At 46.5% G+C, this 27,176-nt stretch overlaps 1 protein-coding gene across 4 annotated transcripts in view; it reads left to right on the top strand.

The window, feature by feature from the left end:
* The first annotated feature begins 15,591 nt into the window (after window positions 1-15,591).
* The window catches only part of PHLDB3 (pleckstrin homology like domain family B member 3), a 37,412-nt gene continuing 25,827 nt past the window's right edge, over window positions 15,592-27,176 (top strand). Inside the window, exon 1 of one of the 4 annotated variants that reach the window (XM_081200355.1) lies at window positions 15,592-15,770. The gene's annotated coding sequence lies outside the window, so the exon portion shown is untranslated. Of the gene's footprint in view, window positions 15,771-15,903; window positions 16,187-27,176 lie in introns of those variants that run through there. The other 3 variants (XM_081200352.1, XM_081200354.1, XM_081200353.1) reach the window with 3 other exon arrangements.

The following is a 27,176-nucleotide window of genomic DNA, read 5'->3' on the forward strand; positions in this document are numbered from 1 at the left end:
TCCTTGCGGATGGTGTTAGCCAATGGTCACATCCACACCATGCATTTAAAACACACGGGAAACCTGGGAGTTGTAGTTTGCAAATGGTGCTGGGAATTGTAGTTCTGGGACAGTTAAGCTGCACTTCCCAGAAGCATTTGGTGGAATCAGTGTGCTTTAATTTATTATTATCATCACATTTCTATCTCAGCTTTCCTCCATAAACCTCATGGTGGCATAAGCACTTCCTGCCCCGCTTTTCGTTTTATACTCACAACAACTCTGTTCGCCTGATAGACAGTGACTGGCCCAAGATCACCCCATTGGCAATCATGTACTGAAGTAGGGATTTGAGCCCTGATCTCAAGAGTCCTTAATCCTGCACACTAAGCACTACACTACACAATTTAACTACTACTACTTCTTTGGCGATCACTCGTAGCCAAGTAAGATTGTCTTCCATGAACACGGTTTTAACAGTGAGTCCGTAAGTGCCTGTGGAGGCCAATTCAGAATCCACACATCCTTCCACAATGGGGACATTGGTTTCCGGGCGGGAGTTGACCACGGTGAGGGTTTGCCAAGCGAGCCTACCTCTTAGCGCATTTCTCCCTTTCGTCCTGAGTTTGAGCATCTTTGAACCTCTTTTGTTAACCACCAGCAATGCGCTTTCCATTTTAAAGTTCAAAATAGAGTAGTTTCTTTGGAAGACGATAATCAGGCATCCAAACAACATGACCAGTCCAACAGAGTTGATGTTGAAGAATCATTGCTTCGACACTGGTGATCTTTGCTTCTTCCTGTGGATGTGGCCTACAACTCCCATCATTCCTGACCATTGGCCATGTTGGCGGAGAGGGATGGGAATCATTGTCCAATAATTTAAATCAGGCCGGCAGCTCACCTAGTCCAGCATCTTCTCACACTGACCAACCAGATGCCTCTGGGAAACCTGCAAACACAAGAGCCCTCTCCCCTCCTGTGGTTCCCAGCAAGTGGTGCTCAAAAGCATTATTGCCTCCAACTGGCACAGCGATAGCTATCATCGCTAGTGGGCATTCATAGTCCTCCATGAATTTATTCAACCCTCTTAAAGCTGTCCCAAGTTGGTGGCCATCTCTGTTGTAACTGTAAGCTCCTTGGAAGAAGAGACCTCTCTCTCTTTTTTTGATGCACCCTTGTTCATACTGAAGGGGCTGAAATAATAATCTTTGGCCATTACAAGCTCAGAGACTTGTGCTGGCTTGTAGTTGCAAGTTCTAACCACTAGATAGTACTGTTTGCTCACTGGGGTGACTTGCCAGCAACTGTTAACAATAACAGCTTGTCTGAAAGGCCCAAACCACACTTTGCAGGGCATTTCTTGGATCTTCTGTTGATTGATTTTATTTATTTATTTAGCATTTTAAAGATGAAATTGCTATGGGGGCAGGTGATTGTCTACAAATACGAGTGGAGACATGGTTCTGGGAATGTGCACTCTTTGCTTCCTCATCCGGGACTGAGTTTTTCATGAATATTGTTCCTTTCCTTTCTCAAATATTGACTTGGGAGCATCCAGAAACAGAAAATCTACAAAAAACAAACAAGCATCAATGTCTGAATCAAATGCTTTGCTGTGGTCCCGTATGCAGGGGAAGTGGGTGGGTGGGTTAAGGCAGGCTTCCTCAACCTCGGCCCTCCAGGTGTTTTTGGCCTACAACTCCCATGATCCCTGGCTCGCAGGACCAGTGGTCAGGGTTGATGGGAATTGTAGTCTCAAAACATCTGGAGGGCCGAGGTTGAGGAAGCCTGGGTTAAGGGAACCAGAGGGAGGAACAAGCAGACGAGGGGATGTAGCAGCTGTAGCATCTCTGTGTTTGGGGCTCTTGAAAGGAACTGTTGGGGTGGAAAGCTGCCAGATCACAACTTGACCCTGGTTTGACTGTTTCATTTTAAAATGCTATTGTGCTGTTTGGGGTTTTCCAGCTTGGGTTTCCTTGCAGCCTTGGGGTTTTCCAGAAGTTGTGGATAGAATGTGAAACGTATTGCTTGCTGCTAGATGTTGTGTTTGAAGTGTTTAAAGGGGTGGGGCACAGAGGGAGCCCTTCTAACTTCTTCACTGTGTTGTGTTCAGAGTTCTCTTTCTCGGGGCACCTAAACGGTTTGGGCAGGTCATTGGGGCAGAGATCCTGGGCCCCTCTCAGCAGGATGAGCTCCCCAAAAGCAGCACAACTAGCTTTCCGCGGCTTTGATCTAAAGTGATTCCAAGGACCAAGGTGTTGGAGGGAAGCACAAGACGGCAATAGAACAAAAACTGGGTAAAATAAACCCATTCTGGGCAATAGTAAAACCAACAAAAAACCAACAACAAAACAACAAAGTAGTATCCAGTTACTAAGCTGGTTAGAATGTGGTGCTGATAATGGCAAGGTTGTGGGTTCAATCTTTATACAGGCTAGCTGCATATTCCTGCATTTCAGGGGGTTGGACTAGATCCACAGGTTTCTTCCAACTCTACAATTCCTTATTCCTATCCCTCAAGTCCTCCCAGGCCTGTTGCAGACTGTCCTGTACAACCAGGCCTGACCTAATGAACCCTAAAGTTGTGGTGTTTTGACTGGATCTGATTCTGCTCTGTTCTCCCCGCACCCTCCTGTGTCCCAGGGTGCCCCACTGCCCTTAGTTCCTGTTATCAGCAGCTGGATACTTTGCCCCTTGATCTTCCAGCTGTACAGAGTGATGTGGTTGCTGGACTGCTCAGGGGCTCACCAGAGAGAGTAAAAGTCCCATCTGTGCTGCTGCTGTAGCTTCAAGCAACAGAACTGCATGGACTCCAACTCGCATCGGCTCCAGCCAGCACAGCCAATAACCAGGAATGATGGGAGTTGGAGTCCAGTCACATCTGGAGGGCCACTGACACTCCATCACTGCTAAACCATTTTCTCTCTACAGATATCTTGTTGGTTAAGAGGGGAGCATTAAGTCAACAGCTGCGGTTAAGAATTTAAATGGTGACATAATGAGGCCCAGCCCAAGCCTGCCTGCGAGTTCCAGTCTCTTCCATGAATCCCTTAATCCCCTGATATTTAACCATTCAGGGGCTCTTGGTTACTCAGTAGTGGGGGGGGTGTGTCACACTCTGTGTATGCTCAGAAACACAATGTTCTTTACTTCACATGTTTAAGGGTGGCTCCTGCCATGGAAAAGAGGTTCTGGGGCCGAGTCCAAGAACATGCCAGAATGCAAGAATACAAAGCAAAACAGGCTTAGTTTCCTGCATGACAGATGTGGGCAGGGCTGGGGGAAATAATCCATATTCCTAGGTGCCACATCATTAATATAATAGCCGGAATTGCACTTAGAGGCCAGCCCAGCTAAGACCTAAAGAAACTTCTCCAGTTTCCAGGCACCTCCAGTTTCTAGAGGTGGAACAAGTCAGTTCCACCACTGACCTGTTTACTCAGCACCCATCCTGATTTGTTTGCACAAAGCTTACACAGTGAGTAGACTATGTCAGAACAAATGCTCAATAGATTACAGGGCAGTTTTGTGACAATGTTCATTCGTTTGGGTTTGCTTGTGGCATGTTTACATATCTTCCCATGAAACATTTGGTCATTCCACACTCATCAGTGCATTTCCTCATTACTTTCCAAATCACAAAAAGTCTGGGTTGTTGTTTTTTTATTGTGTTTACTCTAGTGTATTTAAATATTCTTCCATTATTAGTTCTGGAGGGGAGTTTGCAAAAAATCCCCTATTGTCAACATAAATGTCTCTGTCAATCTGGAGAGGCAGAATTGCTAACTCACGTTCTTACAAATTTCTATTTTTGTTGTGATGTATGTAACATTTTTATCTAACCCTTTCTACAGAGATTCCCAGGCTGATCAGATACTTTCTGTGTTTGCTTACTTGTTTCAAATCAGAACACGTCAACATCTTCCAGGACTGCTAAATATTGTGGTGCAACATGTAAATATTACCAGGGAATAGTTTTAGCAAATTCACAATTTTGCTCTCTATGCCCGGCAATACAATTACCAACCCGTTTATTGTGATGGGTATCTGCTTTGTTTGTTTGGTAGTATTTTATATATTTATCTAGTTTTTTCCCCTGAATATCGGTCATAGAATAGACCATTATAAATAAATGGACTGTCATTTTTTAAAGGGATTGGTTGTGCTATAAGAAACCAGCCCTGGTCACATATACACCAAACATTTCAAGCACATGGATTCCTTAAAAGAATCCTAGGAATTAAGCTGGTTAAGGCTGCTGGGCATTGTAGCTCTGTGAAAGGTAAATAGCGCATTTATCCTAATATTCACATTTTTGCAAGCAATTTTGCCCATTTGTTCAATCAAGCAATCTCCCCCAATTCATGTTTTCTATTCATTAGCACGTGCATTTTTCTGCACTCTTCCCCCTAATGTATGCATCTTTATACACTGTTCTTGGTTGGAGAGCAGCATCACAAAATTCTGAGAACTGCAGTTTTCGAAGGACGGATGTGTTACAGTGAAGAATTAGGCCATCTCACATGAAAATGCAAACCCTATTCCACACCACTCATCCATACCCCAAACAAAGCTCCATTAAACAGTGTGAGACTTACATCTGAGCAAGGTTTTGCGCTGTGCACCCACTGTGCTCCCTTTGAACAGCGCAGCATCCTTTGGAGTGCTTTTTCTGTTCTCTAACTTTACAGTATTTCCCTCTCCACTTTACCACTCTGGCCGTGGAGACGAATTTGTCTGCCAGCTTCTCACTCCATAATTCCAACAGGAACACCCAGTGTTGTCACCCATGGGGCAATTGGGGAGAGTTGTGCTTCTGCATGCCGACGGATGTCCCGATTGTATCTCATAAATGGATTGTTTTGAACATGCAGAGAAGTGTGTCCTGCCAGCATGGCTCCCATTCATTCCCATGGGAGGACAGGCAGAGATGACCACCAACTCGGATGGCTGTTAAAGGAGGTTTGGACAAATGCATGGAAGATTACGTTTCATTTCACTTTTAAATTGTATACCACCACCTTTCTATATTACTATACACAAGGCGGTTTTCAAGTCAGAGAAACAACAAAATACAGTGGTACCTCAGGTTAAGTACTTAATTCATTGCGGAGGTCCGTTCTCAACCTGAAACTGTTCTTAACCTGAAGCCCCACTTTAGCTAAGAAGCAAAGTTCTTAACCCAATGTACTATTTCTGGGTTAGCGGAGTCTGTAACCTGAAGCGTATGTAACCCCAGGTACCACTGTAGACAGCAAAGATCACACACCTAATCACAATCTGATGCAATACAAAAAAGCCATAATAAAACATAACTTTAAAATAAACAACTTATATCAAAAAAGCAATATACAATAATAATAATTAGAATGCAGTTGTAAACAGTGGCTGTCTTGTCTATGATGGCTATGTTCTGCATCCACAATGGGAGGCAGCTATGCTTCTAAAATACCAGTTAAATGAGAGGGCTATTGTGTTTGAATCCTGCTTGTGGGATTCCCACAGGCTGGCCACACTGGAAATTTATGCTAGTTTAGGTGGGTCATTGGCCTCATCCAGAAGGCTTTTATGTTCTTATGCTCAAAACCCAGATTAAGTGCAGGGGGAAGTGATGAAGGAACTGAAGATAAAATCAACAAGGTTTGCTTTTGTGATTGGTGGCAATTTGTTTGCCTGAGTACTGAAAGCGAGTGGGCTGTTCTCCTTGCCTCCTTGCCTGGTTTTATATAAATATATATAAATTAGAAGCTGGTGGGAAGCTGATTCTCTCCCCGCCTTCTTCCCCACCTGCACAACTTTCCCTAGACAGGCCCGAGTTTCCCAGCCATTTCCCAAGGGAAACCAAAAGGCAGCGAAACAAGAGCAAAACCAGGCAAGATCTGGCATGTTTCGATCTGCCATCAACTCAGCGTAGCTGGCTTGAGAAGGACGCGAGTTTTCTGTTATGTTTTGGTTTTTCCCACAGCCCAGGTGGTGAGATCCTGCAATGCCTTGCGAAATTGTTTCAGGGTCCCATTTCCCCAGGGGCTGGAACGAGAACCTGGGGGTGAAGGTTCCCACCTTTGATCTGCACCAGTTGGCCTGGGACAGGGATGAGGAATCTGTGCCCCCCCCCAGTTAATGTTGGACTACAACCCCCATCAACCCTGGGACTATGGGCCATTGCCATGCTGGCTGGGGCTGATGGGAGTTGGAGTCCAATGACATCCGGAGCGCCACAGGCTCTCCATCACTGGATTTGTTTGTTGTTGAAGCTAAAGCAATCTGAGTGGTTTAACAGTTCGTCTGCCTATCCAGGGAATTGTGGGAAATGCTGCTGTGTGAGGAGAATAGGGGCCTCCTACCAACTCTCAGCATCCTTAACAAACTAAATCCATACCCTCCAACATTTCTCCAGTGAAAATAGGGACGTCCTATTTAACAACAACAACAATTTTACCCCACCCTAGGTAGTCCCAGCCACTCTGGGTGGCTTCCAACACATATGAAAACATCATTAAACATTTAAAAAGCCTTCCCTACACAGGATAACTCTATACCCTCCCACTTTTGTCCAATGAAAATAGGGACGTCCTAAGGAAAAAAAGGGAAGCGGGTGGCAGTGTGGGTTAAACCACAGAGCCTAGGACTTGCCGATCAGAAGGTCAGCGGTTCAAATCCCCATGACAGGGTGAGCTCCCGCTGCTCGATCCCAGCTCCTGCCAACCTAGCAGTTCGAAAGCACATCAAAGTGCAAGTAGATAAATAGGTACTGCTCCAGGGGGAAGGTAAACGCCGTTTCCCTGCACTCCTCTGGTTTGCCAGAAGCGGCTTAGTCATGCTGGCCACATGACCCGGAAGCTGTATGCTGGCTCCCTTGGCCAATAAAGCGAGATGAGCGCCGCAACCCCAGAGTCGGCCACGACTGGACCTAATGGTCAGGGGTCCCTTTACCTTTAAGGAAAAACAGGACATTCTCCTGGGATCGAATCAGAAACCGGAATGGCTTCTTCTAAGTCCAGGACTGTCCCTGGAAAATAGAGTCAGTTGGGGGGTCTGTACATCAACCCAGGATTCTTTGGGGGAAGCCATGACTGTTTGAAAAGGCATACTACTGCTTTAAAGGAATAATTACGCTGCCTGCAGCTGATGAAGTCCAACAACGTAAGAATATAAGATGGACTTGCTGGATCAGGCCAATGGCCCACCTGGTCCAGGATCCTGTTCTCACCTTGGCCAACCAGGTGCCTGTGGGAAGCCTGCAGGCTGGACTTGAGAGCAACAGCACTCTGCCCACCAGTGATTCCCTGCAACTGGTATGGAGAGGTATAATACTTCTGACACTGTGGAACATGTTCATCATGGCTAGTTGATAGTCTGAAGGGCCACAGTTCCTCTACCCCCAGGTTAGAGAAATTTAGCTCTCTCCCCCCCTCCAGCAGTCCTTTTACTGTGATGGCTAGTGCTATGTACTGAGTTGAATAGGATCCAAAATGCAGCAGTCTGATTAGTCCTAGAACAATAGGATCCAAAATGCAGCAGTCTGATTGGTCCTAGAACAATGCAGCAATATGATTGGTCCACAGGAGCCACCCAATCCAGCTCCAGGTGGAAGTGAATCCACAACCTGATTTGCCTACAGGAGAATCCCAGAATTAGCCAATCACGTGCAGCCCATTGTGTAAATAATGTATATAAAGCAGATATTGTGGGGGAACTTCCATTCCTCACCACTACTATGAGCTGAATAAAGAGCATGAAATCCACTCTCGACTCTGAGTATATTTCAGCTAGGAATGGAGCTTCCATGTTCAGAGGTAGTATACCACAGAAGACCAGACATTTTCCTCTTTCTCATGCTTTGTGGAGAGAGATAGCAGGAGACAGATGTCACCATCATGCCCTCGGTGAACTTTCTGGGGTGCGGTAAGCATTTGAAAGCATTGTTGGGTATCGTATTGGCAATCGGCTCACAAACATTCAGTCGAAGGGCGGCTCAGGGCTCTGCAGACTGTGAGTCACATTGCCACTGGGATGGTTGAACAGGAGCAGTGGGGTCACGACCCTGATTGCCGTGTCACCTCCAGGACTTCCATGAATTGGGAAAGGGCCGTCGCTCAGCAGAAAGGCATCTGCTTTGCATTCAGGAGATCCTGGGCTCAGTCCCTGATGGCACCTCGGAAGCAGGACTGGGAGAGAGTCCCAGCCTGGAACCCTGGAGAGTTTCTGCCAGTCAGTGTAGGCATCACTAGATGGACCCAACAGTCTGACTCAGTATAAGACATGCCCAAAATGTGGCCAAGAGACTGGTATTGATGAATTGGAAGAATAAATATTTGATCCCCATTAATCAATGAACTGACGGCATGACAACACCTGCACCATGTAAATGGATCGCTTATAGACTTATGGACTTTTCTGAAAATTTATTTATTTGGTTTTTCAAATTGAAATTTTACAGAGGTATATCAAACATAAATCATAAAAACAAGATTCCAAGGAATCTTCTGGACTTCCATCCTCCCCTTTGTGAGTCCTATTATTAATCATTTCCTCCCGCGTCTTTTATGATACTCCAAATCCTTTGCCTCTTCCATTATGTCCTGAATTCAACCTACGATTTTAGCTGTTTACAATGGTATTTAAGATAAGTAATACATTTTTCCCATTCCTTATTAAAATTTTGGTCTTCCTGATTTCTAACTCTTCCGATCATTTTAGCCATTTCAGCATAGTCCATTCTTCTCTGGAAGGGACTTTATCTCTGGGCCAGTAACTTCCGTGCAGCCCGCTTATAGGCTTTTCCAGATAAATATATTGACATTTGGAATGCGTTTATACAGAATATACTAGATTATTAATAATCATATATGTATTAGGACAGTAATATTATTCATCTATCTATATAATTCTGTATGGAAATGCAACTGATATAACTACTGCATCATATTATATATTTCTTATTTTTTACACTTTTCTTCTCCCTCTTTTTTCCTTTTTCCTTTCGCCACTTTATTTTCTAAAACTGAAACTCTCTGAATAAAATATTGATATTATTAATAAATGCAGCTTCCAATGTTACATGAATCACAGAGTCAGGGGCTTGGAGGAGATCTTGTAGACTCTCTGGTCCATTGTCCATGCTTGATGCACGAGATCCTGAGCTAGGGAACCCACAATGGACGGCTGCCCTCCCTGTGTCTGTAGGCTTCCAGCAAGGGAGAGCCCATCCGCCCTGTAGCTAACGAGTCCCATTGTCAAACTGCTCTCACCATCTTCAGATGGAATTATTACATCCTGGGACTTCCCGGGTAAGGAGGGACCACAGGAGTCAGCCAAGGAAGGGTAGTTTGAGAAACATTGACTGTAATGCACCATGGCTGGGGACAGAGTTAGTTTAGAAGGGCAGGGAATGTCTGGGCTGATCCGCTGTTTGGGGGTCAGCCCCAGCGGGGAATTAAAATCCAAACTTCCTGACAAAATATTCCAAGGAGACAGGAAATGGTGGAGTTGAGATAACCCACAGTGAGGCTTTTGGGTGGGATGGAGAGGAAAAGGAAGCAAGTCTCCACCTGCATGTACCTGTTGTCATTTTGAGCACTTATTTTCGTGTCCTGGCTGATCCTGTTCGCCAGCACGCTTACTGCAATGCTCTCTACGTGAAGGTGAGCCAGAAACTACAACCAATCCAGAATGTGGCAGCTAGACTGGTGACTGGGAGTGGTCACCGAGACCATATAACACCGGTCCAGAGAGACCTACATTGGCTCCCGGTACTTTTCCAAGCACAACTCAAAATGTTGGTGCTGACCTTTAAAGCCCTAAACGGCCTCGGTCCTGTATACCTGAAGGAGCGTCTCCACCCCCATCGTTCAGCCCGGACACTGAGGTCCAGCTCTGAGGGCCTTCTGGCAGTTCTCTCGCTGCGAGAAGTGAGGTTACAGGGTACTAGGTGGAGGGCCTTATCGGTAGTGGTGCCTGCCCTGTGGAACACCCTCCCATCAGATGTCAAGGAAACAAACAACTATCTGACTTTTAGAAGACATCTGAAGGCAACCCTGTTTAGGGAAGCTTTTAGTAGCTGATGCTTTTTCGTTAGTTCTGTTGGGAGCCGCGCAGAGTGGCTGGGGAAACCCACCAGATGGGTGGGGTATAAAAAAGAAATAAATTATTATTATTATTACAGTGGTACCTTGGGTTAAGTACTTAATTCATTCTGGAGGTCTGTTCTTAACCTGAAACTGTTCTTAACCTGAAGCACTACTTTAGCTAATGGGGCCTCCTGCTGCCGCCGTGCCGCCAGAGCACGATTTCTGTTCTCACCCTGAAGCAAAGTTCTTAACCTGAAGCACTATTTCTGGGTTAGCGGAGTCTGTAACCTGAAGCGTATGTAACCTGAAGCGTATGTAACCTGAAGCATATGTAACCTGAGGTACCACTGTATTACAGCTAGAAATTTTTGGAGGAGTGGGCAATGAAGAGCTTAAGGAACCACTGAGGGAAGAGTCAGTACAGAAACGCTACAACACACAAGCAGAAAAAGCGTTAAAAAATGCAAACAACCCATCATATTTCTTTTTAATAACTTGGGGCTGCTACTCCTGCTCGATAACTGCATTTACCCCATTGCTGTCTGCCCCACTTACCCCCCTTTACACCCCACCTACCCCTTGCCTCTCTCCCCACAACTTTCCCCAAGCCCCTCCCCTTTCATCTCTAGCCCTGCCCCCTTTAAAGGAGGAGACACTTGACAGAGTGGTTTGCTAAACTGCTGTGTGAAGCGCCTCCCCTCCCTCCATTAAACAATTTGCATGGGCTGGCTTGCTGTTTCTCACACCTCTTCATTCCTAGCTTGATGCCCTAACCTCTACGTTATGCTGGCTAATAGGGTGGGTGTTGGGGGGCATGTGAATGCTTTTCCAGAGAAGCTTGTTTGCCATGTCCCACCTAGGAACGCTCAGATAAAACTCTAAGGAACCTCTCTAGGGTTCCCCGCAGCACAGTTTGCAAGCACCAACATGCTCCCCAAAACAACACAGGGACCTAGAGCTATTCACGGGTGCTGTGACAATTCTGGTTTCCCTGATTGCTGGGAGTTCCACCCAGCATTCCATCTCTGCCGGAAGGATTTCTCTGTCTGCAAAGACATTGTGCTTCTTGAGCGGTGCAATGCATTGTTGTGACAGAGAGGAGTGGCTGTTTTTGTTCAGGTATTATTTCTGGGTTGGAGGCAGACAGGGCGGAGTGCTCTCCCTCTTTGTGTGTTTGTATGTGTCCCACAGGGCGATCTCTCTGTATCAGCAGAATACCTGCTTTTATTGACATTTTCTCAGGTGCAATGACCCTTAGGCCCCAGATCTGTTTTTCTGACCAGCCAGTGTTTTGGTTTTAGCCATGGACCGTGCTGTGAGAACAAAGATAACCGAACATGAAATGACAACAAACAAGACTCTGATATTATCCCAATGAGTCTGCAAAGAACACAGGAAGCACTAAGTCAGATGACTTGTTCATCTGGTCCAGACAGGCAGTGACTCTTCAATAGAGGTCTTTCTCATCACCTGCCTGTACCACACGGTTGGGGAACCTGTGACTTTGCAGGTGTCTCTGGAGTCCCAATTCCCAACAGCTTCAGTGTGCATGACCAAAAGTAAGGGATAATGAAAGCTGCAGTCCAACAAGATCCAACAGGTAAGATCTGTTCAGCAGTGGAACAGTCTCCCTCGGGAGGTGGTAGACTCTCCTTCCTTGGAGGCTGTTATGTACTAAGCTTGGGTCCTAGAACAATAGGCAAGTAGGATCCTAGAATGCAACAACTGATTGACTTGCAGGAAAAGACCAATCAGGCTCCAGGAGGGAAGCAGAATCAGCCAATCATACGGGACTCATTGTGTAAATAATGTATATAAAAGCCTGAGGTTCGGGGGCTATTCAATCACTGGTTTACAAGCTGCAGTAAAGAGCATGAAATCATTACAGAACTCCGAGGTTCAGAGGTTTTTAGGCAGAGGTTGGATGGCCATCTGTCATGGATGCTTTAGCTGAGATTCCTGCATTGCAGGGAGTTGGGATAGAATCTAGATGACCCTTGGGGTCCCTTCCAATTCTACAATTCTGATTCTAAGATCTGGAGAGCCACAGTGCCTTTGTTCCCTGTTTTTACTGAATCCATCTAACTGGAGATGCCAGGGATCGAACATGGGACCTTCTGCGTGCAAAAACATGCACTCTACCACTAAGCTACCTGCATCACTGTCCACAGATTTGCTCTAAAGGTCCCTACTCCCCAGACTGAGGTACAGTTAGCAGATTTTCTGGAAAGAGGGATTCATTGTTAAAGCACTCTGGGAATTGTAGCTCTGCAAGGGGAATATAGGAGCCTCCGAAGAAGTCTCAGCACCCTTTACAAACGACAGCTGCCAGAATTATTTGAGGAAAACCCGTGACTGTTTTAAGTGGAACATAGCGCTTTAAATGCGGGGTGCCAATAAACTCTGCTCTCTGCCCTCTCCCCCAGAATAGGGGTGGGGAACCTGTTACCCTACAGCAGCTGCTGGACTCCCATTCCCATCAGCCCCCAGGCAGCATGGCCAATGGCCAGGGATGATGGGAGCTGTAGTCGAGCAAATGTATGGAGGACTGCAGATTTCCCATCCTTGCATGTCAATCTTTCCAAGTGCCAAGCCTAAGAACAAATATTATTTCAGCCTATATAGCTTCTGGCAGAAGAGTTATATAATGAAAGAAAGACAGCTTGAAAATGTACACACACACAAAACCCACTTCCGGAAACTGACAGACATTTATGGCTCCTGAGGTTTAACAACTCGATTTCCCACAGGCTGCAAGACTCAGCCAATTAGGCTACCAATTCTGCCATCAACAGAATCAAGTGGTTCAGTACTTCCTGGACTGTGCTACTTTGGGGGGCGGGGAGTTGCATATTTGTATACTCCCTCATTGTTTAAATTATTACTCTCTTTTTAAAAAAACAACAACCAATAACTCGTCCATCTGGAAAACCAAAATGTCAAGGACGAGCCTAACAGCATGCAAGTTTTCTACATATATTTTCTGCCCTCCACCCCATGGATGAGCAATTCCAACATGCCACTCCCCCGCCATATGATCTACTCTGAAGTGGTAGAGTCCAGGCAAGGTTTTCAAACAGTGGGAGGCTGTAATGCTTCTGAATACTAGTTGCCAGGAACCACAGAGGGGGAAAGAGTGCTCCTGCTTACACTGGCTGAATTAGATGGGCTATGTGTGGTTCTGCCATTTGCAAACAAACCAGCTCATTAAATAGACCACATTGTCTAATCGCCTTGCAAAGAAATCAGGATGAATTTTTAATGTTCTTTTTATTAATGCATTTATATGCCACCTTTCCTTCAAGGAGCTCAAGGTGATGAACAAAGCTCTTTCTCCCCTCCTGCTATATCCTTGCAACAGCCCAATGAGGAAGGTTAGGCTGAGACATTGTGACTGGCTCAAGGTCACACTCTAACCACTACACCACACTGCCTCTCCAAAACGTTTGCTTGCTTATTACATTTGCATCCCTGCCTTTCCTCCATGGAGCTCAAGACGGCAGACTGGGTTCCGGTGCTATTTTTCTAGAAAAAGGGATGCCAGAATTCACTACGAACACTTTCTTTGTTCTCTTAGAATGGCAATAGCACCTACCTGAGAGGTGCCGGAACCGAGTTCCGGCGAGTTCTAGCTGAAAAAGAGACCTGCTTTTATCCTCCCCACAACCCTGTGAAGTAGGTTAAGCTGAGAGACAAAAGTTCCTGGGCCATAGTCACCCAGTGAGTTTCATGTCTGAGCTGGAATTTGAACCCTGGTCTCCCAGGTCCTAGTCCAACACTCAGTCTGCTACACTACGCTGGTTATGAGTTGTTGTGTATTTTAAGGACTGTGCTAGCATCACACCAAAGCAGGCTTTCATGGGTGTAAATGATCAGTAAGACATAACGACTGAAAACGTGTCTCTGAGCACAGACAGAGTGCCTTTCCCCGGTGCATCACTGTGCAAAACTGCCAGCAGCAATCTGAAGGGGAGGGACAGGTGAGTAAATGAGAGGGTGTTGCTTTCAAACCACCTTCTGCCCTGGCATAATTGGCATCTGTCTCATTAGGAAATTAACCACTGTGGAGCGAAGGGAATGGCAAGACTGAGAGGTACTTCAAAGGTTTTGAACTTATGAAGCTGCCATAGCGTCAGGCAGACTGTTGGTCTCTGCCTCTAGCAGACAGCTGGGAACTCTCCAACCCAGCCAACCCAGTGCCCTCCAGACTTTTGTTGGACTACAACTCCCGTTACCCCCGATTATTGACCATCCTGGCTGGGGCTGATGGGAGTTGGGAGTCTATCAACGTCCAGAGTGCATTGCATCATCTGTCCCTGCAATCTAACCCTCAACTCTATGAAGTAATGATCTTTAAACTGGAAATGCCAGGGATTGAATTTGGGAGACCTGGGCCTACAAAAGACTTGCACTGCCACTGAACTACAGTCTCTTCCTGCAAAAACAAAACAAACCCGCTTAACCTGTTGAACGTCTTCCTGCCAAGCAGTTTATTAACGGACAACTGCTGCTAAATCTTTGTGCTGGAGATCCTGGAGATAAACCTGCGAGGCTTGGACATACCAACGACATGTTCCACCTGCACTACAAGAGAAGCTTCACCTGCTGAACGTCTGCCTGCCAAACAAGTTATAGAATCAGAATGTGAGAAGCAGGGCAGAGAGGATCTTCCAGGGTGGGAGGCTGTGGTAAGAGGAGGGAAGTGCCCAGATGTGAGCTGGGATGGCCTGCCTCCCTTTGTGTGGATGAAGAGTAAAGATACAATCTTCATAGAGGGTTTTGTATTTTACTTTTCTTCTTTTTCTTCATTTTCTTTTCCATGCTCTTTCTTTCCAATTCTTACTCTCTGTTTTGCTTTTATTGTGTTCTGAAACTTTTAATTAAAAACCGATCATATATAAAAAAGAAAACACCCAAGAAATAAAAGGGTTTTGGCACAGCTGGGAAGGAACAAAAGAATGGTAGATTTTATTAAAGTTCCGCTGCTGTTAATAATAATAGTCAGGGGTTGTTGTTTTTAGCAGAACTCAGGGGAACTGAGTTCCCTTACCTTTTAAAATTTAAATAATAATTATCTTTTGTCTGTTGAGGCTGGAACCCAATGCCTGAACCAAAAATCCACCTCTATCTGTTATCAATAAAGTTGCGCCATTTCTAATCCAGATCATTGTCTGCTTGAGTTTATTAATCACATCTTACATGTAGCCACTATAGGGGGTGTGTGCCCCCCACAACAAACAAACAAGCAAGCAAGCAAACTAACTTCTGGTGAGTTCCCCCACCATTTCTCCCAGAAAAAAAAACACCCACTGACACTAGTAATAATAAAAGGGGCAGCTGCTCTCAGCTGGGAAAGCTTCAAACTTCTGCACTCGTGGGATTTTCCTGGTTTCACTATCTCAAAGCTGGTTTCCTGCAGGCCGGGTGCCCCCCCCCAACCGCCCCGTTTCTTTCGGCCTCTGATGTCACAGCTTTTGTTTTTCCAAAGCAAAAGCCAAAGCCAGCGAGCAGGGTTGTAAAACTTGTTTGAACACCAGGAAGGCAGGAGCGCGAACCGCTTGCAGGCTCGACATTGCAAGCGGAAAGTCAGCAGAAGAAGCCGTTCCAGCAGCTCAGCGCACGAGGGGTCTGCGCGCCCGCGCGCGCCTTGGAGCCGGAGGGGGTCCTCTCTGTCCAATAGCCCGAGAGCATCGGGGGAAAGCCTCCCCGTCAATCCAGGTGAGTGACAGACAGCTAGCTGTTAGAGTTAAGCAAGGAGCCAGGGTGGTGCAGAGAGGAAGCCAGGAGCTGGGTGACATAGGCAAGGGAACGATCCAGGATGGGGGCGGAGCAAGGGAGGGACACTCAGGGAACCAGGAAGGACATTAGGACAACCTGGGAGAGACACCCATCATCATATTTGTCACCATCATTTTTCTTTATCTGGAATCACAAGGGACAGCATCTACTTGGACTGGAGGCGCCCTCAAATTTGGGAGTTTGTTTTTCACTTATCTGTGGTCTCTTCTCCTGGGATCGACTGAAGACCCAGGCGCCGGGGTCACCCCCTGCCCTTCACTCCAAGAAACTGAAGGTTTTGCTTTGGGACAGATCCCCCCTCCCTACACCCCCGGAGTGACAAAGCCCAGAGGAAAGTGAGTGTCAAGAAGTGTTGACCTTGGATTAGTGGGGAAGGTTGTGTGGCTCCCCCCCCCCCCAGGGGAGGAATAGGGAGCAATGTGCTTGTTATTGTCGTTTTTCTGGCTTTGTTTTCTCTCCAAATGGAGGCATTTTGCCTGCTCCCCTGTAGTCAAGTTTAAATTTGGGGAGAGGGGCAGGAAAGGGCAAGCAATAGGGGGCTTACCCCCCCCCCCAATGTTTGGAATCTTATAAAATAAAGGCTAAAACGACTTTCAGGACAGACTGAAAGAATCTGAAATGGTGGGAAGCTGGTGGAAGCCAACTTTTTTCGTTCTTTTTGAACTGTGATAAAACTTTCCATTGGTGCACGGATTGTTTGTGGGATTTGCAAACACCATGGGGGGGGGGAATTCCATATAGGAACTGGGGTGTGTGTGTGCAGAGGTTAAGCGTGTCAGTTCTATGGTATGCAAGAAGGGTCTCAAAATATGGGTTGTGGAAAGGGACAATCCCTTTAGAAGCAAGTGGGAGTGCTTTTCCCGGAAACCTTAGGACCTGGTGTGTGTTGGTATCACTTGGGTGGTGCGGAAAGGGGTTAATTTTGGAGGGGTTGAAGATCAAGAGCGTGCCAGGTACAGGGAAAAGGTCACCGGTGTTGCGCCATAAGGAAGTGGGGTTGGATGTGAACCAGAATAGGATCTTTCCTGCTTGTCTGGTGCAGTGTACACACTATACCATGGGTAGGCAAACTAAGGCTGGATCCAGCCCAATCACCTTCTAAATCTGGCCTGCAGATGGTCCGGGAATCAGCGTGTTTTTATATGAGTAGAATGTGTGCTTTTATTTAAAATGCATCTCTGGGTTATTTGTGGGGCATAGGGATTCGTTCATTTCCCTCCCCAAAATATAGTCCAGCCCCCCACAAGGTCTGAGGGACAGTGGACTGCCCCCCTGCTGAAAAAGTTTGCTGACCCCTGCACTGCTTGCACCACTTCCTGCACTTGGCAGAGAGTCCTGGGAGTTGTAGTGTACTCTCTGCAGTGCTATAATTCCCAGCACCCACAACAAACTACAGTTTCCAGGATTTAATGGGGTGGGGGGATGTACTTTAAATACACAACAAAAATCAGGTCAGTGCAGCCAAACCCTTATGTTGTACTCCACTGTTAGTTTATGGCAGGCGTGGGCAGCCCATGCCCAAATGTTATATGGCCCTCGGTCTGATTTTGGAAGCTTCTTTGCAAGTGGTCAGCTCAATAGCAAAACTACCTTTTGGATTAAAAGACTGCCTAGAGAAGGTGATACCACCGACAGAGCAGGAACAGGCACTTGGTGCAGTTGGAGGAAAAGTAAAGTAACTACATCATGGCAAAAGGGGTACCCCTGCCTCCACTGGCTTTGGCCCTGTCCACAGTTGACATGCAGCCCCCTACAAGGGGAATGCACAGCCTCCAACATTTCTCCGATGAAAATAGGGACATCCTATTCAACAACAACAACAACAACTTTATTATTTTATACCCTGCTCATCTGACTGGGTTGCCCCAGCCACTCTGGGCAGCTTCCAACATATATAAAAACATAATAAAATATTAAACATTGGAAAACCTCCCTATAGCAGGGCTGCCTTCAGCTGCCTTCTAAATGTTGTATAGTTAGTTATCTCCTGGACTTGGGAGGGTCTCATAACTCCATACCCTCCAGCTTTTCTCTGATGAAAACAGGGATATTCTAAGGAAAAGCGGGACATTCCAGAATCAAACAGAAACCAGGATGGCTTCTGTAAATCCGGGAATGTCCCTGTAAAATAGGGATGCTTGGAGGGTCTCGGAATGCGGTCATCGGCTCTGACCCACCTCTGCAACATGGCACTGAATGCCAATTGCTAGAAATGGCAAGTGGGAGAAAGCAATGTCCCATTTCCCCCAGGAGTGGGGGGCCTTGCAATGGCAAAAGCACATGGTGCACAATTAAACATGGAAATTGCTCTGATGGCCTGAAAGAAGATTAGATGGATTCATGGAAGATGGAAGAGAAGGCTTATCAGTGGCTGCTAGCCACGATGATGGTGCAATGCCTCCACAACCGAAGGCAGTCGTGCTTCTCAATGCTAGCTGCTGGAAGCCACAAGAGGGGAGAGATGCTGTTCTGCTCAAGTCCTGCTTGAGGGTTTGGTACAGGCATCTGAGTAGCCGCTGTGAGAAGAGGAAGCTAGATACAGGGGCCATTGGCCACCCAAGCCAGGGCTATTCTTATGTTCCTAATCAGCTAGGATCTCCCTAGTTGGACCTACAAAAGAGTTTGCTGGATCAGGTCAGGTCAGTGGCCCATTTAGTCCAGCAACCTATTTTCACAGTCACCAGCCAGATGCCAATGAGAACACCACAGACAGGTCCCTTTTAGTTCCACACTTCCATGCGTTGCAGGCAAGTTTCTCTCTTACACAGAAGGAAATCCTTTCTGACGCTTGATGTGCCGTGACACACAGATAGATGGATGCACCGCTGGTAAACTGGGATGTGTTAAAAAAAGGAAAATCCGGACGGCTGTGTTAGTTGATATGCAAATGCATGCAGATTTAATGAGTGAGGACCCCATTCAACAAGACGCATGATTAATTGACCAAGCTGTCTTCTGTCGAGCAACAGCCAAAGCCAAAGCAAGCACACGTAACACTCGTTCTCTGCGGGTTTGGCAGAATAAACTGGGAAGTTGGATGGTGGGTTTTCCTTCTTCCAAGGGCTAAGGGAGTCCAAGGGGTGCCATTTAAGACTCCAGGAGAAGGCAATGAGCCAAATTCCAGTGAGATTTAAAGGCCCCTTTTGGGTTATGTTTATTTATTTAGAGTATTATTATTATTATTATTATTATTATTATTATTATTATTATTATTATTATTTTATTTTAAACCTGCTCTTCAGTTTTAAACGCCTTCCAGAATGGGTTGCATGTGACTGCTTAAAATAACATGGTGCCTGCTCACAAGCTTGCCATATGAAAGATAAGAGACGAAAGGAAAATGGGTTGGAGAGGGAAGGGGGCGAAGCAGTTTTTATTGCAGTTATGACGAAGAGTGTGTGTTTGTGTGTGTTTTAAGAGTATTTGTTAGGATTTCTTTCTTTTTTTATTTGAACCCTTCTAGATTTTGAGATATTCACCTACAGCAGTGTTTCCCAAACTCGGGTCTCCAGCTGTTTTTGGACTATAACTCCCATCATCCCTAGTTAGCAAGATCAGTGGTCAGGGATGATGGGAATTGTAGTCCAAAAACAGCTGGAGACCCAAGTTTGGGAAACGCTGACCTAGAGGGTCTGGCTCTAGGCTTCTTCTTTGTCAGATATGGGGCAGAAACCTAGCAGGATAAGGGCTCTGTTTGCTATGGACCCCTTTTCTCTTCTTAAAGAGTCTGCAAAGCAATTTCCTTATGGACTATGAACAAACAAATCTTTAAAAATTATTATTACTCCTCTGGGTTTTGAGAGCTTAGCACAAGCTCTTTCGCACCAGAACACTTAGAATTGCCAGATTTCCAACTGAGCCCTGCTCCTGTGCCTTCTTCAGCAGTTTACAGCACCATCCTGACAGTGTTCCTTATTTATTGATGTGTATTTTTTGCTGTCCCGACAGACACCTCATTACTTTTATTTTCTCTGCACTGTCCGTACGCAAGTCATTCGCTGCTTCAGACAGCCTAGAGGCAGTAAGGCAGCAATTGTTTGTAAACTCAGAAGTGAGACCAACTGAATTACTCCCAGGTAACTGGGGTTAGAATTGCAGCCTTAATTTGCAGGCATTAGCAGGCGATAATGCTAAATCTTCATCCTGTGAAAGCCTTGCCTTCTTTCTGCAATTCAACCTGCCACTCAAGGCTCAGGAGCAAGATAATCTGGTTTCCCCCCTCCTGTTTAGTTGCCAACCCACCTTATCTGAGGCTGCGCACAACACTGCACATTTTAAGCACATTCCCCCTCCGCCAAGAAGCCTGGGAACTGTAGCTCCACCTCAAAGAACTATAATTCCCAGCAGCCTTGACAAACTTCATCTCCCAGGTTACTTGGATGGAAAAATGTGCCTTAAATGCAATTTGAACTTATGGCGTGCACATAGCCTGCATTGCCAACCGTTCTTTGTTTTCATTTTGGTGTCTGTGCTTTTGTAAACGGGTTTACAGTATGTATGATGTTGCTACCTTTCTAAGCTGCCTTGAGGGCCCTTTGTTCAGAAAAGCGAGGTGAAGAAAAGGATAAATCAATATCCCATAAGAATAATTATACTCAAGCCATCGGCACAGATTAAACATTCACCTACAAACACCGCCTCCCCTTGTCTCTTAAGCAGAGGGATTTATACCTTTGCCACGCATGCAAACAACACGAGGCCAGTTTTAATCCTTCATAACAAAACGCTCTGTCAGCATGTAGATCGAATCAGAGTTGGCCAAAGATGCTTCTGAGCCATAGTCACATGCAAAGGATACTGTTGCAGCTTTAGAGTTGTGGTATCTTCCCACTGAGGAAAGAGAGGGAGGAGAAAGATGAGCTAAGAAGGAGCATGTGGAGGAACACATGTGAAAAACTGTACAAGTGTGTCTAGTTCAGCTGACATACAAGTTCCTATTCAGCTCAGGACCAGGTTGCTTAAAAGACTGCCTTATACACCCTGCAAATTGGAAATTGCAAGGCTGCTCCACAGTGACTCAGAGCAGGGCTTTTACTGTGGCTGCCCCTGTTCTGTGGTAGTGGGACCTCGGTTTTCAAATGTCTTGGCTGTCAAACATTTTAGAAGCCAAACGTCAAAATCCCGGAATTGAATGCTTCCTTTTTCGAACATGCTTTGGAAGTTGAACGGCTTCCAAGGCGCGTTTCTCAATTTTTTTCAATTGAATTTGCCAACAGTCCTTTGATCCTTGGTTTTCAAACGTTTTGGAAGTCGAAAGTTCTTCCGGAATGAATTATGTTCAAAAACCAATGTTCCCCTGTACAGCGTTCCTGCTGAGATACAACAGGTGGCTGCTATCTGCACTTTCCAGAAACTATTAAAAATAGTTTTGCTAAGACAGGCTTTCTCAACTGGATAAATGGGTCCTTACCACGATTGTCCATTTGTTAGGGCTGTAGTCTTGTTTTAAATGTATTTAATAGAATCGTAGAATTGAAGGGATCCCAACAGTCATCCAGCCCAAACCCTTACAACGCACGAATCTCAATTAAACCAGTGTTTCTAACTACTTTTAATTGTCTCGTATGTAATTCATATTGAGATGGTGGTTTAGAAAACTATAAATAAATAATTATTATTAATAATAATAGCAATAACTATTTATGTATAAGGTGAACAGATTGTAATGTGTGAATACCCTGCAAGGGTTTCTGGCACCCAGGGATTGTATTCAATTAAGCGGAGCTGCTAAAAAATTACTGGAGCTAAATTGGCCATGCCCATTGATTCCAATGGGTCTTCTCTGAGTATGACTAATGTTGGACGCAACTCCAGGCTTCTGCCCCATTTTCATGTAGTTTCTGCCGAGTCCAGTCTCCTTCCTCTCTGTTTGATTCCACTTCTTCCTTCTGGAAAAACAGGACTTAATAAGGCGGGCCCCACCTAATTGTGGGTGAGGCACTGAGCAAGATTGCTGACAGAAGAACTTACATAAAACAATTTACGTTTCTTACCATATAAAAGAAGCCGTGGAGGAGGCATGTTTGGGAAGGGTTAGCAGCTTGCTACATATGTATGGACTAGTCTGCTAAGACTGTGCCCTCTGCCAGCCCTCACCCACCTGGCTCTGCCTGTCTGCCTCCTCCGCCTTAATCTCAGTTTTGCCCAGCTAAAATCCCCATGCTATTTTTCTAGAAAAAGAGGTGCCGGAGCTCACCATGAACTTTCCCCTTGTTCTCCTAGAATGGCAGTACAGTGGTACCTCTGGTTGCAGATGGGATCCGTTCCGGACCTCCGTTCAGATCCCAAGGTTTCCGCAACCGGAGGGATCACTTCTGCACATGCGCGGGCGGCGAAACCCGGAAAAATACTTCTGGGTTTGCCGCATACGTATCCCGAAGGATACATAACCGAAGGTGACCGTAAGTAGAGGTACCACTGTAGTGCCCACCTGAGAGGTGCCAGAGCCCTGGGTGAAATCCGGTTTTCAGAATATAATATTAAAATCCACATCGCACACTTTAAAATGCCTGAGCAAAGCTGTGGTGCCCTTTTAATATCAACCCAGGCAGAGTATATTGGAAACAGGCTGCAGGCTTCTTTGTTCCATATCTTTAGGCACCAGGCAAAAACATTTCTCTTCAACCAGGCGTTCTTTTTTAATGAGTTTGTGAGAGGCGGGGATTATTGGATTTTTGTTTTATTATGTATTATGTATCTTGTGTTCTCATGTTGTATTTCCATGCAGTGAACCACCGTGTGATTTTCAGATGAATACAAATAATGATGATGATGATGTTGATGATGATAATAATAATAATAATAATAATAATAATAATAATAATAATAATAATACAGACAGCACAATCATTAACTCTGCAGCAGGTTTTTGGGGTGAGGGGGTGGGGTGTAACGGCTGCAGGCCTGGCCCAAGATTATTCCCAATTTCCCAAACTCCAGCTCAAATCCCGCTTTCAGGCCCTCTCTGACCAAATGCAAGCAGAAAGACGTGTCATTCCAAAGGCTGGGAAGAGACCTGTAGCTGTTAAGGACCATGGAACTTGTTTGCTGTGTGGTCACAGGATATGCAGCCGGACTTGCAACAAACTTCCTGAAAAATAGGAGAAGTTTCCCTCAGGTAGCGTAGCAAGGGAGCCTCGTCCATTAGGACAAATGGAGCTCTTCCTCACCAGTCTCATTCTGCCTCATCCACCTGCCTTCTTATTTACAACCAGTCCAAGGGGTGGCTTTGTCTTTCAGCTTCTTCCTCCTTAACCTCAGTGTTGCTTTTGCAGAACTCAGCAGGCAGGAGAGCTGGGGTCAATCTACAGTTAGTTGGCTCTGCTTATTATTGGTCCTGTCTCCATCTGCTGTTGACCTCCTTGCCCTTCCCCACTGCCGGTCTCCTGGGTGACTGAACCCAGGATTTTCTGCATGCAAAGGAGATGTTCTTCCACAGTGCCCTTCTTCATTTGTGAGCTGGAGCGGTGAGAAACGAAACGTCTCTGAAGGCACGCTCTGGCTGTCGGCAAGCCCTTGTGCTGCCTCAGCAGACCTCCTGGCTGTGTTCAGTTCCTTTTCATTGGCATCTTACCCGCTTCTGTGGAAAAACCTGACCTTGCTGTTATTTTGGTCCGATGTGAAAGCGTCTCTTAGCGAAGAGGGAAACAAGCCGGGAGGGAGAACTAGGAGAGATAAGCGGGCTGCTGAAGTGGTGGGTCTCTGCCTCCGCATTCCTACTTGAGGTAGCGACAGCTCCCAGCTTGGAAGGCTTTCAAAGGGGACCGGACAAATTCATGGAGGAGAAAGCTATTGGATGACTACCAGCCACAATGGAAATGCTCTCCACCTCCACTGAATGTGGCACTGGGCATTTGAAGGAGGATGCAGCTGTGCTGGGGGGCTTCTTGTGGGCATCTGGTTGGCTGTTGTGAGAACAGAATGCTGGACTAGATGGGTCTGTGGCCTTATCCAGCAGCCCGACTCTTCAGGCATCCCCAAAACTTGGCCTTCCAGATGTTTTGGGACTACAACTCCCATCATCCCTAGCTAACAGGACCAGTGGTCAGGGATGGTGGGAATTGTAGTCCCAAAACATCTGGAAGGCTGAGTTTGGGGGTGCCTGTCTTAAATTCTCTCACCAGACATTTAAAGCAAACTTGATGTTGCTATTAGGTCATCAGTTGCATACCCGCCAACATTTCTCCGATGAAAATATTGACGTCCTATTCAATCATCATCAACACCACCACCGCTTTTTTCTGAGGGGACTCATACACCTAAACATTTTGTGAATCTAAGTTTGGCCTCATTGAGGGACGGTATTTGAATATGAGTAGGAAAATGAGAGTACCCCTAAACATTTTTAAAGAAAAAAGCACTGGTCATCATCATCATTATACCCCGCCCATATGACTGGGTTGGCCAAGGCACTCTGGGTGGCTTCCAACATATATAAAACCATAAAAGGTAAATGTAAAGGTACCCCTGCCCATACGGGCCAGTCGTGTCCGACTCTAGGGTTGTGCGCTCATCTCGCTCAAGAGGCCGGGAGCCAGCGCTGTCCGGAGACACTTCCGGGTCACATGGCCAGCATGACTAAGCGGCATCTGGCAAGCCAGCACCAGCGCCGCACACGGAAACGCCGTTTACCTACCCACTAGAAAGCGGTACCTATTTATCTACTTGCACTTAGGGGTGCTTTCGAACTGCTAGGTGGGCAGGAGATGGGACCGAACGACGGGAGCTCACCCCGCCGCGGGGATTCGAACCGCCGACCTTGCGATCAGCAAGTCCTAGGCACTGAGGTTTTACCCACAGCGCCACCCGCGTCCCTATATAAAACCATAATGAAACATTAAACATTTAAAAAACTTCCCTATATAGGGCTGCCTTCAGGTGTCTTCTAAAGGTTGTATCGTTACTTATCTCCTTAGCTTGGGGGTCTCATAACTCCATACCCTCTGATGAAAATAGGGACATCCTAAGGAAAAGCGGAGCATTCCGGGATCAAATCAGAAACCAGAATGGCTTCTGTAAATCCAGGACTGTCCCTGGAAAATAGGGACACTTGGAGGGTCTACAGTTATCTAAGAGGTTCATACCTTCCCCCCCCTCCCCCAACCCCACACATCTTGCAGAGGAAATATCTTTGTTATTCTCACACCAATGAAGACTTGGCCAACCAGAGTTCCTCCTCTGTTATTACACAGCAAGCTGCTTCAGACTAGGCCAGACTGTCTGGCCCAGTGCTGCCTACTCTGACTGGCAGCAGCAGCTCCCGAAAGGTGTGAGGCTGTGACACGTTCCCAGCCACTCTTTTCAACGAAAGCGGCTGCTCATGTGTCACCAAAAAATCGGAAAGGCGTCACCAAAGAAGATGCCGAAAGAGGATGCAGATTTGCATGGAATGTGCGCGTGCTGATGTTTATGTATGGATGCAAATCTAGAAATATTTAATAAACTCTAATGAACAGAAACAATTTCATTTTCTGCCTCAGGCAATGAAATATCTTAAGCCAGTCCTGTCGCCGATGTGGTGTGTAATGTCCTGCCCTGCGTACGTGAGCACAATATACCTGTCAGGGATAGGGTGTCCCATGTCTGGGGTGCAAATGTAGCCCTGCAGGACTCTCTCTATGGCCTCCACAGCTCAATCTAGGCCACACCTCCTTTCCTCAAACCACGTCCCTCAGTGACCCTGCTTCCAGAAAGTGGTGATGGGGGATGAGTGTTCAGACCCCTGGGCTCTCACTTGTGGGGTGCTTCAAGGTTCTGTCCTCTCCCCCATGCTTTTTAATATCTATATGAAGCTGCTGGGAGAGATCATCAGGGGATTTGGGCTGGGTGTTCATCAGTATGTGAATGATACCCATTTCTACGTCTCTTTCAAATCAGAACCAGTGAAGGCGGTGAAGGTCCTGTGTGAGTGTCTGGACGCGGTTGGAGGGCGGCTAACAGATTGAGGCTGAATCCTGACAAGACAGAAGTACTGCTTTGGGGGGACAGGAGGCGGGCAGGTGTGGAGGACTCTCTGTTCTTGAATGGGGTAACTGTGCCCTGAAGGACCAGGTGTGCTGCCTGGGAGTCATTTTGGACTCACAGCTGTCCATGGAGGCGCAGGTTAATTCTGTGTCCAGGGCAGCTGTCTACCAGCTCCACCTGGTACGCAGGCTGAGACACTACCTGCCCGCGGACTGTCTCACCAGAGTGGTGCATGCTCTAGTTATCTCCCGCTTAGACTACTGTAATGCGCTCTACATGGGGCCACCTTTGAAGGTGACCCGGAAACTGCAATTAATCCAGAATGCAGCAGGTAGACTGGTGACTGGGAGTGGCTGCCGGGACCACATAACACCGGTCCTGAGAGATCTGTATTGGCTCCCAGTACGTTTCTGAGCACAATTCAAAGTGTTGGTGCTGACCTGTAAAGCCCTAAACAGCCTCAGTCCTGTATACCTGAAGGAGTGTCTCCACTCCCATCGTTCAGCCTGGACACTGAGATCCAGCTCCAAGGGCCTTCTGCCGGTTCTCTCATTGCGAGAAGTGAGGTTACAGGGAACCAGACAGAGGGGCTTCTCAGTAGTGGCGCCCACACTGTGGAATGCCCTCCCATCATATGTCAAGGAAATAAGCAGCTATCCTATTTTTAAAAGACATCTGAATTAAAAGACATCTGTTTAGGGAAGTTTTTAATATTTAATGCTGTGTTGTTTTTAACACTCGATTGAGACCTGCCTCAGCCAGATGGGCAGGGTATAAATAATAAATTATTTTTCTTATTATAACATGTCTGTTAGGAACCACTAACTCCAGCTGTTGCCCCTGTGCAAGGGCAAGGGTCAGGGCCCCTCAATATTCCACAGCCTGCCAGGCCCCACTCGGCTTTCCCACAGCTGTGTTGGGCCCTGCCAGGCCTACCTGCAGCCAGCAGAAGGCTGCACTGGTCTGCACTGTGTCTCGAGATGCCAAGGGGACCAGTGGGCATGGCATGAGGTCACACCGGCTTCCACAGCATCTCCTGACGCTGCAGGGACTGGCACAGTTTAGCGGAAGGTGGCACCGGTCTACTCAGCATTTGGAGATGCATGGGACGTCACAGGTGACATGTGGCATCACATGTGCATGCTGGGCCCCTTAGGGGCAATTTGGCATTGGTGCATGCAAGGTAACATGGTGCCTAGCCCTGCCACTAGATTATCTCAGGCAAAGGAAAGGCAACAGCAGGCTGAGAAGCAGTTGGGATTCCCTTGGCCTTTGGTGCAATGGGAATTTCCTTTCCGCTTCCAGGCTCCTGGTAAGCTTTTCTTCTTCTTTCCCCTAAAAAGAATGAATGGCAGGTAGTTC

This window comes from Podarcis bocagei (assembly GCF_964188305.1).
Source record: "Podarcis bocagei genome assembly, chromosome: 7".
NCBI classification, from domain to species: domain Eukaryota; kingdom Metazoa; phylum Chordata; class Lepidosauria; order Squamata; family Lacertidae; genus Podarcis; species Podarcis bocagei.